Here is a 19145-nt window from a genome sequence, read left to right as displayed (position 1 = left end):
CTGAGCCCTTATTAACTGGCTGTGTATCTTACCAGGGATTCCTTGGTAGTACTGACATCACAAAATGGGGACTTATAGTAGAGAAGCCAAGAAGCACCACTTTGGGGCGAAGAAATGGTTACTCGCCCTGTGCAGTAACTGTGGTTCTTTGAGATGTGTCCTCATATGGGTGCTCCATTCGAGATGCACTAATGCCCCCTGTGCCCTTGGTCAGAGATTTCTCAAAGCAGTGTCCATTCATCCTCCACATGTGTGTTTATCTTGTTCCCTGTCCCATTGTCATATAGTGCTACATGGTCGAACTTCCCCCTGTTCTTTCTCTACCATAAAGCCTCATGGCAGAAAACTCCGAAGCAGAGAGGAAAGAGGGCAGGTAGTTGAGCACCCAGAGGGACACTCATCTCAAAGAACCATAGCTACTGCACAGAGTGAGTAACCATTTCTTCTTCCTCGAGTAGTGTCCTTATAGGTGCTTCACTCTAGGTGACTACTGAGAGGTACCCGTTAAGGTGGAGGGGTTCAGACTTCAATCCAGTACGGCAGAAAGTATAGCTGAGCTGCACACTGTATCAGAGGTGGACTTGTGAGTTAATGCATAATAGTCAAAGAATGTAGGTATAGAAGCCCATGTAGTGGCTTTACAGATTTTGATGATCAGTATGTTTTTGAGAAAGGCCGTGAAAGTGGCAATAGACCTTACAGAATGGATGCATATGAGTAAGGGTAGCTCATTGTTATGGGACTGGTAACAGGAGTTAATGTAGTCTGAAATCTGTAAGTCTCTGGTTAGAGATTACCGACCCCTTTGATCTTCTGCTATCAAGACGAATAACTTGTTGACCTTTCTGAAGGGTTTTGTTCTGTCTAGATAGAAGAACAGAGCTCTCCTGACATTTGGGATATGCAGCAGTGCATCCTAGGGATTCAGATGTTGTTTTGGATAGGAGATAGGTAAGTGAATGGGCTGATTGAGATGGAATTCAGAAGAGAACTTAGGTAAGAACTTGGGGTGGGAGTCACAGCCTGACCTTGTATTTAAAAAAAACTGTGTGGGGGAGGGTATGCCATCAGGGTCCCTGTTTCACCAATCCCTTGCACCGACATGATGGCTGTCAACAACACTGTCTTCATTGATAATGGAGCAATTAGCAAGTAGCTAGAGGTTTTACGGGTAGTCTTGTGAGCCATTTAAGGACCAGGTTGAGGTCCTATACTGGGGAAGGACATTGGACCACTGGATAGAGGTTTCCCAGCCCTCTGAGGAACCTTGCTGGTGTCGGGTTGGGTAAAGATGGAATAGCCCTCTATTGGAAGTTGAAAAGCTCTAGTGAGGGAATTAAAGCCAGGTGGACGATAGACCGGAGGTTTTCAGAGGCAAGGTGTAATCTAGTATATCTGGAAGTGATGCGGTCATCAGTGAAAGTGGTCTGCGATCAACTGGCAAAACACATCCATTTTGAGAATACGTATAGCAAGTAGACTGTTTCCTGCTGTGTAATAGCACTCTTTTTACATCCTCTGAGCAGGTTATCTCCATTACCGTGAGCCATCGACTAACCATGCTTTGAGACAAAGCATCACAAGATTGGGGTGAAAAATCTTCCTGCACTCTTGGGACAGGAGATAGGGAGTAGTGCAGAGAGTGATCTGTGGGCATACAGTCAGCTGAATCTAATAAGGATACTACGTTTGCCTGCAACAGGTCAGATCTATTAAGATGACTCTGGCTCTGTCCTTCTTTATTTTGAGCATAACTTTGGCTATTCGGGATGTCGGTGAAAAGCATTAGTAGGGCTGACGACCACTAAAGGGTACCCCATTGGTGAAATATATGATGTAATATGTTGGTATCTATTTCCCACTCGGGGTCTTGAAAGAAGTGTATGCTGAGCACGGCCGCAGTCACATTCTGAATGTCCGGGAGATAGGCAGCTGTGATAGTAATGTGATTCTGTATGCACCACTTCCAGAATCTGATGGCCTAAGTACAAAGGGAAGGGGATCTTGCTTGTCCCTGACTGTTGATGTAAAACATTAATGATATATCGTCAGTCATTATATGTATGTGTTTGTTCTTGATTAGTGTTAGGATTTGGAGACAGGTGTATCTGATACACTGAGCTCCAGGAGATTGATATGTAGCATCATCTCTGGCAACATCCACTTGCCTTAGATCATACAAGTGTCTAGATGTGTGTCCCACCTTAGCAGAGAGGCATCCATCGTTGCAATGACCACTGGGGGAGAAATGTGAATGGAACTCCTGTGCACAGGTTGTGACAGTCCTGCCACCAGCTGAGAGACTGTTTCACAAAGACAGATATGGAAAGAAGCATATCTAGACTATGTCTAGTGGGTGAAAAAATAGTTCTGAACCATCTTTGGAGGCAGTGCATTCAAAGTCTGGCATGTTCCGTCATGAAGGTGGTGGCCGCTATGTGCCCTAGTAATTGAATGCAGTTCCTAACTGTGGTTTGTAGGCTAAGCTGAACCATGTTTGCTATGTAGAAATGAGCCACAAACCTGTGCCAAGGAAGGTGATTGAACTGAGATGTGTCCCTATAAACTCTAGGGTCTGTACAGGGTCAAGATGGATTTTTGTATGTTGAGTCGCAGGCCCAATTGGCGGAAGAGGTCTGCGGCCTTGGAAGTTGCCTGAGACGTCGGCTCCAGGGAGCAGCCTTTTAGCAACCAATTATCCAGATAAGGGAATACTAAAACACCTTTTCTGCAGAGCAGTGCTGCGACACCTACATGACCTTCGAAAAGATCCTCAGGGTGGATGATAGGCCAAAGGGGAGCACGTGATATTGGAAGCGGTCCAGGCCAACAATAAAATGGAGGAATCATTTGTGGGATGGGTGGATAGTGCTGTGGAAATACACATCTTCAAGGTCAGGGGCTGAAAACCAATTTTTTTCTCTAGTGAAGGAATTAAAGCTGCGAGTCACAATTTTGAATTTCTGCACATTTACATAGGCACTGTGTAGTCTCAGATCTAGGATGGCTCTCCAATCTCCACTTTTTTTGGTATCAGGAAGTAACCTGAATAAAACCCCTTCCCTCCGGGCTGCATGGGGACTAGTTCTATAACTCCCAAGTGCAAGAGAGCGCCTATTTCTTGATGAAGCATGCTCTCATGAGAGGGGTCCCTGAAGCGGGAAGAGGAAAGGAGGTTCATTGGTGGAAGTGAAGTAAAGTGTAACCTGTGGAGAGATCTCCAAGACCCACTTGCCCGTAATAATCAACTTCCAGGCTCATTTTAGTGTGAAGGTGGTTGTCGGTGGAATGATGGCTGGTGAATTGATGCAATGGAAGAGGATGAGGACCAACACATCAAAATTGCTGCTTGGAGGTAGACAGGTGCAAGGTGGGAGGCTGAGAAGTGGATGATTTCCTTCTCTGAAACCTCTCTCTTCTGGGCTCATATGCCCTCTGGGAGAGAAGGAATTGGATGAGGTGAGACTCTGGGGTATCTGAGATTTGCTTAGCTTTCTCTTGAATGTAGGGGTGTAAATGCCAAGAGAATGCAAAGTCGCACTAGAATCCTTCAGTGTTCGTAGAGACTCAGGTGTAGTATCTGCGAACAACTTAGATCCATCAAAAGAAAGATCCTTAACCGTGATCTGAACTTCCTTAGTGAAATTGGAGAGCTGGAACAAGGAGTCTCTTCCTATTACCATCACTATGGCGATCGAATGAGCGGCGATGTCACCAGCATCAAGGGAGGCTTGCAAGGTTTTCCTGGCCAGCAGTTGGCCCTCCACAACAATGGCTTGAAACTGCTCCCTGTGTTCCACCAGTAGGTAGTCAATGAAGGAGGCTAATCTGAAGTAGCTGACATGGTTATACCTTGCCATCAAAGCCTGATAACTGGCAGTGCTAAACTGGATGAATGCCGAAGAGTAGGGCTTTCTTCCTAGTAGATCAAAGCGCTTGTGGTCTTTATCATGTTCATTCACTGCATCCATTACCAAGGAATTAGGTGAGGGATGGAAAAATAAAAACTCTGAGTCCTTTGCTGGGATGTAGCACTCCTTGTCTGTTCTTATCCATGTCAGTGGAATAGAAGCTGGAGTGTGCCAAATTATCTTTGCTGGATCTAAAAGCGCATCATTGACAAGTAAGGCCATATGGGCTGATAAAAGTGAGCGAAGGATATCGAGCAGCTTATGAGAAGACTCTGTAACCTCCTTGAGTGGAATCCGCAAGGAGTCTGCTACTCTCTTGATTATTTAAAATCATCTGCCAGGGAAGAGGTAGCAGGCATGACTACATCCTGAGATGAAGAGATGTTGACTACAGACGAAACCTCTTCATCAGCTCTAGACTCTTGCTCCTCAAAAGATTCCTCTTGAGGGTCATGTCTCCTGGGGGGGAGCAGGTGATGCTGGTTTTTCCTCTCTATGGATGGTAGCACTGGATGATCTGAAGGACTGCTGGCAATAAGTTACCCAAGGGTTCCATTACGCCAAAGGAGGAAGCACCGAAGAGTGCTCATACCAGCAAGGTGTTGGTGGTAATTGTGAGCCATGAGCAGTGGCAGCTTCACCAGAAGCCTCTGGGAAGGGACCTCTGAAGGAGTGAGGAGAGCAGCCCTGGACCAACACTTGTGAAACTGAGGTGAGGTCCTCAACAGAATCTTCTTCCTCAAGTTCATTGAAGAACGGTGGAGCGCCTGGGGAGATCTGAGATGCAGTAACTGGTACCGGGCGAACCTCAGGTGATCAGGATGTCCTCAGTACTGAGAGCACATTGGAGCCTAGGAGCAGAGAGTCAGGAGTCTCAGATACAGCCAGGTCCCAGGGAACATGGAACTCTTGCAGTGCCATGAGGGGCACTGGTACCAAGGCTGACGACTGTGCCAGAGCACTCATGAGGGCGCTGACGATACCTCAATCTTTAGGTACTCGGAGGATGGCGTGGCTGTTGGCAGTGCCAAATGTCTCATGTGCTCTGAGGGAGGCATAGTCGTAGCCGGAGTGGGCTTCTTTGCTACCAAGGGAGCAGAGGAAGAGCTCTTCCTGCTGCCTCGATCTGGTGAAAGTACCAAAGGTTTCTCCAGGGCCATAGCCTTGCCACCTTGTGGTCTATCTGTGCCCTGGGTATTAGAGAAACTGGGTGTCTCATTGGTACCTGATTGGAGAGCCAGTGGTGCCAGGGTAGATGAGGGACCTGATGACCTCTGCTTTTTAGTGGTAGAATCTATACCTGGCGCACTCGGGGCACATTCTTTCAAGGCCTTGTGAGAGGAGTCCTGTACTGTAACTGGGGCTCTCAGACAGTCAGCTTGCTTGGGGATCGAGATACAGGGAGGCCCCTTGGCCTGGATCTGAGGCCAGAAGTAGAGAGCTCTCCATCATAAGGAGGTGAAGCTTTGTTTCTCTATTTTTCCTGGCTCTTGATTTTAATGCCAGACAAAAATTATACTTTTGTATAACGTGAGAATCCCCAAGGCAGCAGATACCGCAGGAATGTCCGTTGCTGACCAGGATCACTTCCCAGCATGACAAACAGTGCTTGAAGCCAGGAGAACCAGGCAACACCTCTCAGACAGAATAATGTTAAACTATCTGAAGTCTATCTAAACAGGATGTAGAAAAGTAAAAGAAAAAGTGTCTCATATAAAAGCAGCTACTGATTATAGAAAAAACTAACACTAACACTAATGCTAATTATGAGTAAAGAGAATTAGAGTTGAGATCTCAAAAGAACAACTGCCAGAACTTTGTCTCAGGCTGAGGCAGTTGGGAAAGAACTAGGGGAGGTTTATCTCAGCAGCATTATATGATAATGGGGTGGGGCACAAGACTGATTAACATGCATGCACAGGTCGAACAGACACTGCTATGAGAAATCCCTGATGAAGGGCACAGGGGATGCTACTGCACTTAGAGTGGAACACCCATAGGGATACTACTAGAGGAAAAATCTTTTTTTTAAGATTAGTTTTTATTTGTTTATGATAATTATCTCCTACTTTTCCTGGTTAGTAGAGACAATTAACACATATTTGAAATAACTGGAGCTTACTGACTTTTCAGAAAGTGAATGAACTGCATGATGTTGCCTATGCACCTTATTAGAAGAGGAAAATCATGCAAGTGAAACATCTGTGGAAAAGTGTTTAGCGCTGGTAAACATTTCTAATGCCTGTGGGCTGTTGGCTTTTGTAAAAAGAAAAGAAACTGGAAGCATCTCACCCATGTGACAAGTCCTTAAACTTATATCTGGGATGTGATCAAATATGAGAATAAATTTACTCCTTACAAATGAAGACTCACACTTGAACATCATCTATAATTTATTTGTTCTGAAATGAAGTAGTCTGCCTTTCATATAATTTAGGGTAGTGGGCTTTTATTTAAACTGTCTATAACGAATGTAGGCTTTTCAGTAGAAAATGGGTCTGTTCATGAACATAAAAAGTCTATGTTTAAGGGTAGACGAGAGAGAGAGAGTTTAGCAAGCTACAGTTTAGAAGATAAAAACAGGACAAACTATAAAATATATTCAGAACATGAAAAGTAATTAAGCAAAAATAGTTAGTATCTCAGCTATATTTATTTCTGATTTGGTGACTTTAGATAGTAATGCACAGTGATTGATACAGTAAGTAGCTCGATGCTGAAAGAACTACCAGATTTGCTGTTTTCTTACAGTTTTGTTTAAGGATATCCACTACATAAATTCAAGTAAAAGACAACAGTATCTCATAAGTTTGATGTACTTTTTTACGTGGCATATATTCAGAATAATCTACTATTCCTCTTACAAATATATATATACACAATAGCTTACTATATATATGTTTATTTTCATTTTTTTTTAAAGAAGCGGAAGTAGATCTATGGAAGAGCTTTCAATTGTGTTGTACTGTCTTTTCTCCTTGTAAAGGAATGCAATAGCTCCAGAACACTGGACTTCAGAATTGATTAGCTCATTTCCACCCACAGCAATCCATAGCAAATCCAAAATCTGATCATTCTTCTTCATTCTCTCCAAGAATAAAGGGGTGAGAACCCCACACAACCTTTTGTATGCCTCAGAATTGGTTTCTTTCATCAGCTCTTCCCACCAACATTTTTAAGGATGTTTCAGTCAAATAGAGCATTCTGTCAATACAGCTAAGCTTCCTTTGTTTCTATTGAAAACCACTGGTGTGTGTGACTTCCCTTTCACCTCTGCTCGTATGAGCTCTCTTTTAATATACTTGTACACGCACAGCTAACACCAGATGCAAAGCCATGCAGAAACAAGGGGCAAATTCACAGCATTTGCAAATCTGGCACCATAGATTTGTTGATAGGAGCACCACTCTTCATGTGCGGAGTGTCACTAAGAAGATTAATGCTACTATCATAGTTTCCGACCCAGATGGGGGTGGGGGAAATAGCTATTCACTATACGATGACATGTTCACTGAGATAATGATAGGGTTTTTTGCAATATAAAACCCAAAGAAGGCAATAAAAAGCTGTGTATTTAAAAGGGTAACAATTAGACACAAGACAAAGATTGATAGATGTTTGAGGGTAAGGAGGTAGGTGTTCACACAATTTGTTAAATTAAAGTCAGTATCTCACCCATTCAGTCATAGCTATGCAACAACTGTGTTTGGAGATTCTACAACAGTGGTCCCCAAACTTTTTACCTCACCGGCCCCCCTCACTCCTGTCCCTCTCTACCCTCCCCTCCACAGTGCCAGGAGGGGGCCCGCAGCTCCAGGAAGGGAGGACATAGACAGGGGTAAGGGGGCAGAGGCTCGAGCCACAACTGGGGGTGGAGTTAGGAGGAGAGCCTTGGCCAGGAGCCGGGACCAGCAGCCGGGGCCAGGGCCAGGAGCAGATGTGGGTGGCACTCCCTTGGGGGCGGGCCTGCACCCAGCCAGGCCCCACCCCCCAAAAAAGTTCCTCCATGTCCCCCTCGTTTCAGGACCTCTGTTCTATAATAACTGGGTCTCTTAAATGAAAGGAAATAAACATTTCAAAACAAACCTTTCACCTCTCATAAAATGATTTCATAATTCTTTACAAATTTTAAATATCACCTCACTGACTCTGCAAAGCAGAAGACAGAATTTATCAGGATACTGAAGTTACCATGCATCAACAAGAAAGAATATCTCATACATTTTAAATGAAAAGTTATGGCTAAAAAAACTGGGAATGAAATGAGACATCCTAACACTTCAAATCCTTTAAAATGTATTTTCAAATATAGCATAGGCTGATAGAATCTTTTTAAGGTTGCCCAACACTTCCATTATAAGACCTTGTTTTCAGTTTCTATAACGTTGCCAAAGTTTAAACATTTGGACTTACAGTTTCCATGAAATGTGTCTTCCTTTCAGAAACTCTAGCATCCCCACTCTTTGGAACAGGGACTTGAAATTTGGCAGGGGTGGCCTTTTTTCTTTTTCTTTTAAATAAAAAAATGTGACTTTTGCCATTCTCCTAAAAAACCTCAGTTCACATATGCTCAGTAGAGACTTGTTAGAGCTTCGCTGCTTAAGTTCCCAAATATTCCATCTGCACACAGGGCATACTCCAAGACAGCTCTGAGCAGAGCTTTCCCTTCCAATTGCAGTTCCTGGTTGCTCCAGGCCATGCCAGGACCAGGCATCAGAACTTAGAGCAGGGAGCCTGTCTCTCCTGTGCTTTCAATGCTTCACTACTGCTGACACACAGGCGGGAAGCTGTTTGAATAGCTTGAAGAAGGGACAAAAGTCTGGAAGGGAGAAGAGACTGGGATGGGAGCAGTGGGGGAATTGGGATTGGGAGTTGCAGGGGAGACTAGGAATGGCTAAGCAAGGAGCTGGTAAGGGGAACTAAGATTAAGAGTTATAACGGAGAGACCAAGACTGGAAGGCCTGGGAACTAGGAATTGTAATGGACACTGGGACTGGCTGGCGAAGGAGACTGGGAATGCATTACATAAAGAAAATGGGACTCAGATGAAGAGTAGGTGGGGGAGGGGGGAAGAGACAGGACTGGTTGGAAGGGAAATGGCAGAAGGGATAAAACCTCAGGAAAAACAACCAGAAGAGTGCACCTTCTGAACATATTCCTTTCTAGAGCCTGTAATGGAAACCCAAGATTTTTGAGTCTCACCATTTTTCTGCTGTGAGCAAATTTCTGTGAAATCCACTGGCAAAGTGTCCCAACCACCTCTTGTGCTGGGCCACACACAAGATAACAACCTACTACTGCTATCTGTTACAAACTCAAGTGGGAAAGGTCAATGCACTATATCTAAAGGTACCAAGCCTGCTAATCAACCATGTGGTTGTCACGATGATGAAACATGATGTAATTTGTTTATTTTCAGTTGGCTTTTTTAAAAACCTAATAAATTACATATCAAAATCTACATTAAAAGAACATTATTAAGACTGCAAAATCAAGTGCTCAAAAGTTAGGAAACCGTCCTGCTGCATTTCCATTATGATGCAGTCTTTAATTACAGGATCACAGTCACATTTCCATAGAACCCATGCATCATTCAGTACTCTGGGTGGACCTGCTCTGGAGATGAATTAGGGTTGTGTACTGAAGGTGACTTGTCTACAGGACCCTTGCCTCATTCACTGCAGAAGTTGGAAGGTCTGTAGTGAAAAAGAGGCAGGAGATGGTAGGAAGAGAAATTATGGTCTCATGCTCAAACCAGGGAAAATGAATTATATTCCTGCCTCTGCCATAGAATTCCTTTGTGATGCTAGGCAAGTCACTTAAACCCAGCTTTTCACAGATTGTCACTAATTCTGTGTTCCTCATTTTCTGGGCGCCTGACTTGACTCACTGTCAATGGGAGCCGTGCTTTGAACATATAATGTGCCACATAATGCTATGTATTCTGAAAAATCAGGAAATAGGTGTCTCAATTTGTGCACCCAAAATTATGGATATTTTTACCTTAATTTCTCTAAGCCTCAATTCCCATATGTTCCCACTATCAATTTATACCATAGCCTCTTCCATAATACAGGCCACAAAAATTCACCAGGTAATTCCTACAGTGAAGGAAATTATTCCTCCATACTATATAAATGTTCACTGTTGGGATGAGTAATTTGTGGCTGAAATAGAGCGCGTCTTTTAGAAAGAAATATATTTCAGAAAATGTCTCAAAATAAATAAAATATTTATACCAAAAATACTTTTAATAGTTTTTGACAAAGCTGTCAGCAGGTGGACAATAGAAAACGCCTTATTCTTCAATCCTCTATCAATCTATGTTTATAGAAAAGAAAAGTTTTAAGTCACCAAACAATTTTTAAGATCAGGAAAATAAATGCTTATAAATGTCAGGAGCTATAATTTCCTAATTTTTCTGTAATTTCCCCCAAAGAAATATCTATTACTCCATATAACAGCTTGGAAAATCACAATATACCATAGTTCCTCACACATGTCCAATTTGAGACAGGTAGATCTGTAAGTCGTCAGCACAGAGATGGTAGTTGAATTTGTGTTTGCAGATAAGATTACCCAGACATAAGGTATAGAAGGGACAAGAGAATGGGACCCCACAAAATGTTGGAAAGAAGATGAGGAGGATCTTTTGAAGGACATACTGAAAGAGCAATTACAAAGGAAAGCCACAGAAGCCAAGACAAGACCAAGGTGAAGAGAAGAGAAGAGAAGAGAAGAGAAGACCACAACCACCACCATCACAGCAGAAGAGAGAAAGAGGAAGAATGGAAATCTCATGTGCTTTCTTGTATACTCCAGGAGGAAGGAGTAAACACAGAGGCCACATTCAGGTAATAATTTCTTTTATATGTGGGATCCGCCATACTGAAACAAATCACTGATCCATATATTACCAGCACTTATCTGCTTCAGAAAAATTTTTTGTAACTATGCAATACTATATAATGTGTGAGGTTTCTTTGTGACCCATGCTGGTAATTACTCTGTGGTGAGATTCATACTGATTGATGGCCCCTGTAAATTTTTATCCTAGATAGTATATTTGCAAATGCTGTTCTTACTCATGTGAGTGCTTAATTAATTTTTAATCTTTCCCCCAAATCAGAAGAAAGAGAAAAGGATCAGTCATTATCTTCTAACATTTCAATAGGTTAAACTACTAACCTATGTAGTAATTTACCCTAGTTAAAAAAGCTTCTTGAGTTGTCTGCCATTTTAACTAGGAAAAAATGAATTATTAATCAATAATGTTTGCAGATAGATACTAGTGTATTGTGACTGCAACGACTGAGAACAGATGCATGCTATATTAATATATTATGATCTTATCTTACCGGTAGTCAAAAGAAGCATTTTACCAAACATACAAGATCAGTACAGTCTAATGGTTTAATTAAGATAGTACATTTTTGCTTAATTCTAAGTTGTTCATTTTACTACAATAACTAATATCTGTATTCATGGCACAATGTTTTCTGCTACTATGCATTTCCATTAAAAAACCCATATTGTTTCAAATGGCAAGAACTAACATGAGGGTGAAACTTGGCTAATCTTAAATCCTTTAAACACAAATAGCACAGAATCCTGGATATATCAAATACTTCATTTTAACAGACGTAAGTACATGATGTTTTCTTTAGCCAAAGAATTCATCAGATAAACAAAAGTGCTGCTCCCCCACAAATGAATCTCTGTCATTCAACCATGTACCACTTCATAAAACCATTTCTGAAACCTTCAGCATGAGATTTCTGGAGGAAACATTCTGCACTTTAGGCATTATGTCAAGACTTGTTTTTCCACATAAAACAATTTTATAATGTCTAGTAGTCTCTCTTGTGCACACTTCAATAATCTCATATGAAGAAACCAGTAGCTGATATATCATCATAAACAAATTAATATATATCCCTATTTTGAATTATAAAAGACACGCAAATATTATAACTCTTTTTAATCCTGATTTGTAATATTCAACATATTTCTTGCACATTTGCCAATAAAGACTTTTTTTTTGCATGAGCACCAAATTAAATCATATTTTCTACACAGATAACAGAAATTGCCACGTTGTTTCTTCCCAATTAAACTGAAGTCTTTAATAAATTACCCTGATTATCTACAGATGAAAAAAGATGCAAATTATGCCAGGATGTGCAATTGTAACTATGAGGTACAATTCATGGTGTTAAAAACACTTCAATCCAAGTGGTTTCAGGAAAACCAATGAAAACAGGAAGTACTGGAAATGAAACAATGTTTTGTAAGCAATAGTTTTAAAAGAAATAATCAAGTGGAAATACAGATAAGCCTTTAAAAGTCCCTAGTACTGCTATAGCTTGGTGTTTAATTAGTTATAGAGCTTTTTGGGGCTGTAGAAAGTTATGAACTGTTTTCATTCAGTTCATTGCCTTAAATACTGAGATGTATGGAGCTTAAGCAGTGGTTTTAGGAATACTGTAAATATACTTCTGTTCAGAGATATGGGTTAGAGAGTTATCTAAGGATTTAAATTATCAGCAGATGGTTTGAATGGCCTCAATGTGAATTAAGCCAAATTAGTAGTTACTGAATCCAGAAGAAAAGTGTATGTTTTTAGAAATGTATGTTCTGTCAGGCCATATCAGATGCAATATGAAAGTGCATCATACTATGTTTTGTTATACCTGTAACATCATGTCAATGAATATGAGAAATGCATGATTTTTCATATAATTTTTCTATCACATGCATCATGAATCTAACCAAAGATAAAAATGAAATGGACGGAAGATGACCGAAAAGAAGCATCCATCAACATAAAATCTATGAAAATCTGCTTCTAGTTCTAGTCTTTAAAAAAGAAATATGTAAAAAATATGCGGGTAAGGGAAGTTCATAAGGGTTCAGGAATCTTCTGTGGTTTCAATCTACCTTTGAAGGCCTATCCTTGGAGACAGATTTATGAAAGTTATGCACAATGATTTAGGGATTTTAATGAAATGTAAGAAAATGAAATTTGTCACTGCACGTGCAGATTACATCCATTTCATTATTATACTATAAAATATCGTGCCATTCACCCTAAATTGAAAATCTTGGATTCTATAGATATGCCCTGGTCTGTAACATAGAGAAAGCTTTCATCTTTCAAAAACCTCAAAGAACCCACAAAATTATATATTATGAAACTGTTTACATACAAATCTGTTCGTTTCCTTATGATATAAAATTTTAAATAGGCCATATTTCAAAGTTAATTTCTATTCATATATGTCCTGGATATGCTACTCCTGAAGGCATTCTGCACCAAAAAATTACAAATTCTGCGCACAATATTTTAAAAATCTGCAAATTTAATTTATCAAATAAATGTGGAGGCTCCAGCATGACAATGGGGAGCAGAGGCCACTAGCTGCACAGAGGTGGGAGATCAGTGTGCAGCTGCCTCCCCTTCCCCACAACAGGACACAAACTCAGCAGTGAAGCGGCTCCCAAACTTGACATAGCGCAAGGACCGGGCCTGCCCCAGAAACACCCCAGGACCCTGCCTCTCTGTGTGGGCAGGCAGGCTCAGCAAGGCAGGATCCAAGTGTGGAGAGGCTTAGTGTGGGGGGATCCTGATGTGGGTTGAGAGGGTTCTGTGTGGTGCAACCTGGCTGCGGGCAGCCAGTGGGGGATTCAGGTGCAGGGGGAATCTGGATGCACAGGGGCTTGTCAGCGGGGTCTGGGTGCAATGGTAATGGGACTCTGCAGGGCGGTCCAGGTGAAGGTGGTTGGGGCTCAGCAGTGGGGGTCTGGGCATGGAAAGGATAGAGCTTGGCAGGGGGGTCTGGGTGAGGGCGGTCCAGATGCTGGGCGAGTGGGGCTCAGTGGGGTGGTGACCCAGGTGCGGGTGACTCATTGAGTTGGTGCAGGGGGAGGGGGGAAGAGTTCTGAGTGTGAGGGTGTGAGGCTCTTCGGGAGGGTTTGGGTATGAGGGGGTCTGGATGCATGGGGGTGCAGCTCCCTGTAAAGGGATCCCTCACCGTACACCTGAGGAGCAGTAGGTGCAGGAATCAGGGGGACCGGGAGTTTGCAGAGCTTCCTGCACACAGAAATCTGGGGGTGGGTCTGACCCAGCCCCAGATGCCGTGCAGGGGAAGAGGAAGTCCTGTCCTCCCCAGCCTAGCCGGGACCAGCAGCTGAGCCCAGCACAGGGTAGGAGCCACCAGCCAGGTCTTCCCCAGTCCCGCCTCCTGCCCCACAGTGATTCACCTCTCTACTGATTGCCCTGGTCACCAGAAAAATACCGCTGGGGAGGGTTGCATGATTGCTCTAGTGGGTTCCCTTTGTTTCCCCATCAGAAAGTCATTTTTCTGTGGGGAAGCAAAAAAATCTGCAGAGGACATAAATGCTGCACATGCGCAGTGTCGCAGAATTCCCCCAGGAGTAATAATATGTATATGACAGACATTTGAGCAGATATGGTCAGTCTAAACTGAAGCTCTAAATAATATTTTACAATATGCCTTTGTTTATAAATACATTTTGTTTCTATCCACCCATATAGATCTTTTAGAAGGTGTTGGCACAATAGTATCTTTCAGCCTCACAAATTCACTAAAGCAAATGCAATGAGATCTCCACAGTTCTCTCCCTTTCCGTCCTACAAACAGAGGAAAGGTGGTGTTTGAATATTTTTCTTTAAATGTATTACCTTCTTGAAGCTTCCTCCTAAGTAGTTTCTGAAAAAATCCAGTGAACTTTATAATAATGTGATACTTTCCCCAAAATCCTACTTATAATGCAACCTTTTTCCATCTTCACCTTATTTTTAAAATAGATGATAGATTTGTATCTAATAAAAACATCTTTTGTAATATCCTCAAATGCAAAGTAGTTTCACCGATAAGATTGACTACTGTTGCTGATGCAATTAGTGTGGCACTAACAGTGGATTTATTTTTATTTTATTTTTTTAGATTTGTATAATGAATCTTGATTATGGCAATAACAATTTAAGATGAATTGATGCTTTATAAAGAACAAAACTTATTACTAAAAATTATTCCATAAAAGAGAGAAAGGAAAGAGACATTCATAGATTTTTACAGCCAGATGGAAACATTATCTTCATCTAATTTAACTAGATGGAAGGCCAATTGCTTTTCCTCCAGTATTTCCTGCACTGAGCGCAATAACTTGTGGTGGAACAAGATCATATCTTTAGAAAGAAATGCAATCTTGATGTCAAACAGAGTAAGACGGTCAGTTGATAGACAATCTACCACATTCCTTAGTTAGCTTTTCAACTGATTTACCCTTACTGTTACAAATTTGCATTTTATTTCTAGTTTGAATTTTTCTAGCTTCAACAATGGATTTTTAATGTATTAGACAAAAGCATAACAAAGCCTTCTGCTATTTAAGATACTCACCATATTTAGGGACAGATATTTAAATGTATTAAGACACCTGGTGGGTTTTTTAAAAGCATCTAAGCACCTAAAACCCACTGAAATCAATGAGTTTTGAAACTTGTTTTTGAAAATCCCACTACATGCCTTAATATCTTTAAAAATCTGGTCCTTACAAAATGATTAAGACACCTTTTACTGTTGTCTTCTATAACCCAAGTAGATTGACCTCTTTAGTCTCATTGTAAAGCACATTTTTCAGACCCCATATCACCAGTCTAGTAGCTTTTTTCTGAATTCTACAATTTTTCAGCACCCTTTGTAAAGTGTGGACACCAGAAAGAAGGTACAGTGTTCTAATACAATGCACAGAAGTAATATCTTGCCTCTCCTTCCTCCAGTACCAAAGACTGCATGGTAGAGCATTGCTACATTGAATCCAATCTGTGCAACACAGTAGATCAGAGATACCATGTAGGGTTCCCTGTTGTCACAACATAACATTGTACTGACAGCCCTAAAATTCCAACTGAATCTATTACGTGATTAAAAACATAAGAATGGCATACTGAGTGAGACCAATGGCACACCTAGCCAAGTATCCTGCCTCCAACAGAGGCTGGTGCCAGATGCTTCAGAGGGAATAAACAGAGCATGGCAAGGTTTAGGGACACCCAGAGCCTGAGGTTGCATCCCTAACAACCTTGGCTAACATCCACTGATGAACCTATCATGCATGAACTTATCTAATTCTTTTTTTTTAACCCAGTAAAACTTTTGCCTTCACAACATCCTCTGGCAATGAATTCCACATGTTGACTGTGTCAAGAAATATTTCCTTACATTTGCTTTAAACCTGTTGCTTACTAATTTAATCAGGTGACCTCCAGTTCCTATGTTACTTGAAAGAGTAAATAAGGAGTAAATAACATTTCCTGATTCACTTTCTCCACACCATTCATGATTTTATAGACCTCTAACACAGTGGTTCTCAACCAGAGGTGTGGGGCCCCCTGGGGGTCTGCAGACAGGTTTCAGGAGGTCCACCAAGCACTAGACTCGCTAGGGCCCAGGGCAGAAAGCAAAGCCCCACCGCACAAGACTGCACACAGAGACTCCAAGCCCCATCACCTGGAGCTGAAGCTGAAGCCTGAGCAACTTAGCTTCACAGTGTCCCCTGTGGCATGGGGCCCTGAATTGCCCTATTTGCTACCCCTTAACGCTGGCCCTGGCTTTTGTATACAGAAAAACAGTAGTTGTGGCACAGCTGGGCCATGGAGTTTTTATGACATGTTAAGGTGGCCTCAGAAAGCAAAAAGGTTCAGAACCTCTGCTCTAACATACCCCCCCCTTAGTCATCTCTTTTCCAAGCTGAACAGTGCCAGTCTTTTTAATCTCTCCTCATATAGAAGCTATTCCATACTCCTAATCATTTTTGTTGACCTTCTCTGCACCCCTTCTAATTCTAATATGTCTATTTTAAGATGGGGTGACAAAAACTGAACATAGTATTCAAGGTCTGGGTACACTATGGATTTATATATTGGCATTATGATATTTTACCTATCCTTTCCTAATGGTTACTAACATTGTTAGCTTTTTTTGCCACTGCTGCTACAAACTGAGCAGATGTTTTCAGAGAATTATTCACAATGACTCCAAGATTTCTTTCTTGAGTTGTAATAGCTAATTTAGAACCCATCATTTTGCATGTATACTTGGCATTATGTTTTCCAATGTGCATTACTTTGCATTTATCAACATTGAATTTCATCTGCCATTTTGTGGCACCTTAGTAAGCTGTAGCTCACGAAAGCTTATGCTCAAATAAATTTGTTAGTCTCTAAGGTGCCACACGTACTCCTTTTCTTTTTGCGAATACAGACCAACACGGCTGCTACTCTGAAATCTGCCATTTTGTTGCCCAGTCACTCAGTTTTGTGAGTCCCCTTGTAACTCTTTGTAGTCAGCTTTGCTCTTAACTAGCTTGAGCAATTTTGTATCATCTGCAAATTTTGCCACCTCACTGTTTACTCTTTTTTCCAGATCATTTATCAATATGTTGAACAGCACAGCTGCCAGCAGAGATCCTTGAGGGACCTGCTATTTACCTCTCTCCACCAAGACAACTAACTGTATATTACTATCCTTTGTTCCCTGTCTTTTAACCAGTGTCTTTTATGCGTGAGCTGGGCTCTGGTGGGTCCAGCAGCACTTGGTGGCCAGCAGCACTGCAGTCCATTTCCATGTGGGAAAGAAAATTCTGCACACACAACATTAATCTCTGCATTGCACAGTGGTGCAGAATTCCCCCAGGAGTAAATGGATAAATCCATAGTTTAAAGCAAAAATTTTTGTTGTTAGTCCATAAGTGCATGACTTTGCACTACTAAATTTCATTCAATTTCTATTACTCTAGTTTTCAAGGTCATCCAGATCTTCTTGTATGATATTCCGGGTCCTCCTCCATATCGGCAATATCTCCCAACTTTGCACCATGCACAAATTTTACTAGCACACTCCCACTTTTTGTGCCAAGGTCATTAATAAAACTGTTAAATGAGATCAGTCCCAACACCCATCCCTTGAGAAACTCCACTAGTAATCTCCCTCCAGCCTGAGAGTTCAATTTTCAGAATGACCCCTTGTAGTCTCCCCTTTAACCAGTTCTTTATCCACCTTTCAATTCTCATTTTAATCCCCATTTTCTCCAACATAACCAATAATTTCCCATATCAAACGCCTTACTGAAATCCGGGTAGATGTCTAAAAATTCAGCTAGCTTCTCAAAGGAGATCAGGTTAGTTTGGCACAATCTTCAATTCTAAAATCATATTGTATTTTATCCCGATTACCATTTACTTCTATGTCCTCTACTTTCTCTTTCAAAATTTGTTCGCAGATCTTGTACACAGTTGAGGTCAAACTAACAGGCCTGTAGTCTCCCAGATCATGTTTTTTCCCTCTTAAAATAGGTGCTATATTAACAATGCTCCAGTCATAGGGTACGACCCCCAAGTTTACAGATTCATTAAAAATCTTTGCTATTGGTCTTGCAATTTCATTTGCCAGTTTCTTTAATATGCTTGCATGGAGATTATCCGACCCCCACCTCCAATTTAGTCCCAATTAAGACATTTGAGTTTGACTTCCAGATGTGGTAATTTCTACTTCCATATCCTCATTCCCATTAGTCACCCTGCCGCTATCCCTAAACTGCTCACTACCCTTATTAAAAACTGAGGCATAGTATTCATGTAGGTGTTGGGCCATGCAACACCCAATTTAATCTCCACTACATCCTCAATTCTTTGAAGTCCCACTTCTTTGTTTTCTTTTTATGTATATGGTGACAGAACCTTTTACTATTGTTTTTAATCTCCTTTGCAAGGTCCAACTCTTCACTTGGCTTTTGGCAGCTCTCACTTTTTCCCTACACTTTCTAACATCCAAGAGGCAGCCTTCCTTGCTGATCCATCCCATCTTCCAGTCCTTGTAGGCCTTCTGCTTTCACTTAATAACCTGTCTGAGATGCCTGCTTATCCAGCTTGGTTTGAAACTTTTCCCCTTGCTTGGGATACAGACTTCAGATGCAAGTCAAAGTTGCAGAAACTAAGGAATTCCAAGTTTTCTCTACATTCAGATCTTTGAGTTCTTCAGTCCAGTCCACTTCCCTAATTAATTCCCCTAATTTTTTAAAATTTGCCCTTTAGAAATCAAGGACCCTCACTGCAAATCTATTTTTGTTTATCCTTCCATTTAGTTTAAACTATTAGCTCATGAACATTTGAACCAAGGTGTTCCTTTCAACCAGCTCATCTATGACGTC

The 19145-nt window shown here is 41.4% G+C and overlaps 1 protein-coding gene across 2 annotated transcripts in view; it reads right to left on the bottom strand.

Annotated features, from left to right (window-relative positions):
- Positions 1-19145, bottom strand: part of TMEM135 (transmembrane protein 135) — a 368196-nt gene that overhangs the window by 212108 nt on the left and 136943 nt on the right. The gene's annotated exons all lie outside the window — the stretch shown is intronic.

The sequence above is a fragment of the Dermochelys coriacea genome, chromosome 1 (genome assembly GCF_009764565.3).
Source record: "Dermochelys coriacea isolate rDerCor1 chromosome 1, rDerCor1.pri.v4, whole genome shotgun sequence".
NCBI lineage: Eukaryota > Metazoa > Chordata > Testudines > Dermochelyidae > Dermochelys > Dermochelys coriacea.
This window is presented reverse-complemented; position numbering and strand designations above follow the sequence as displayed.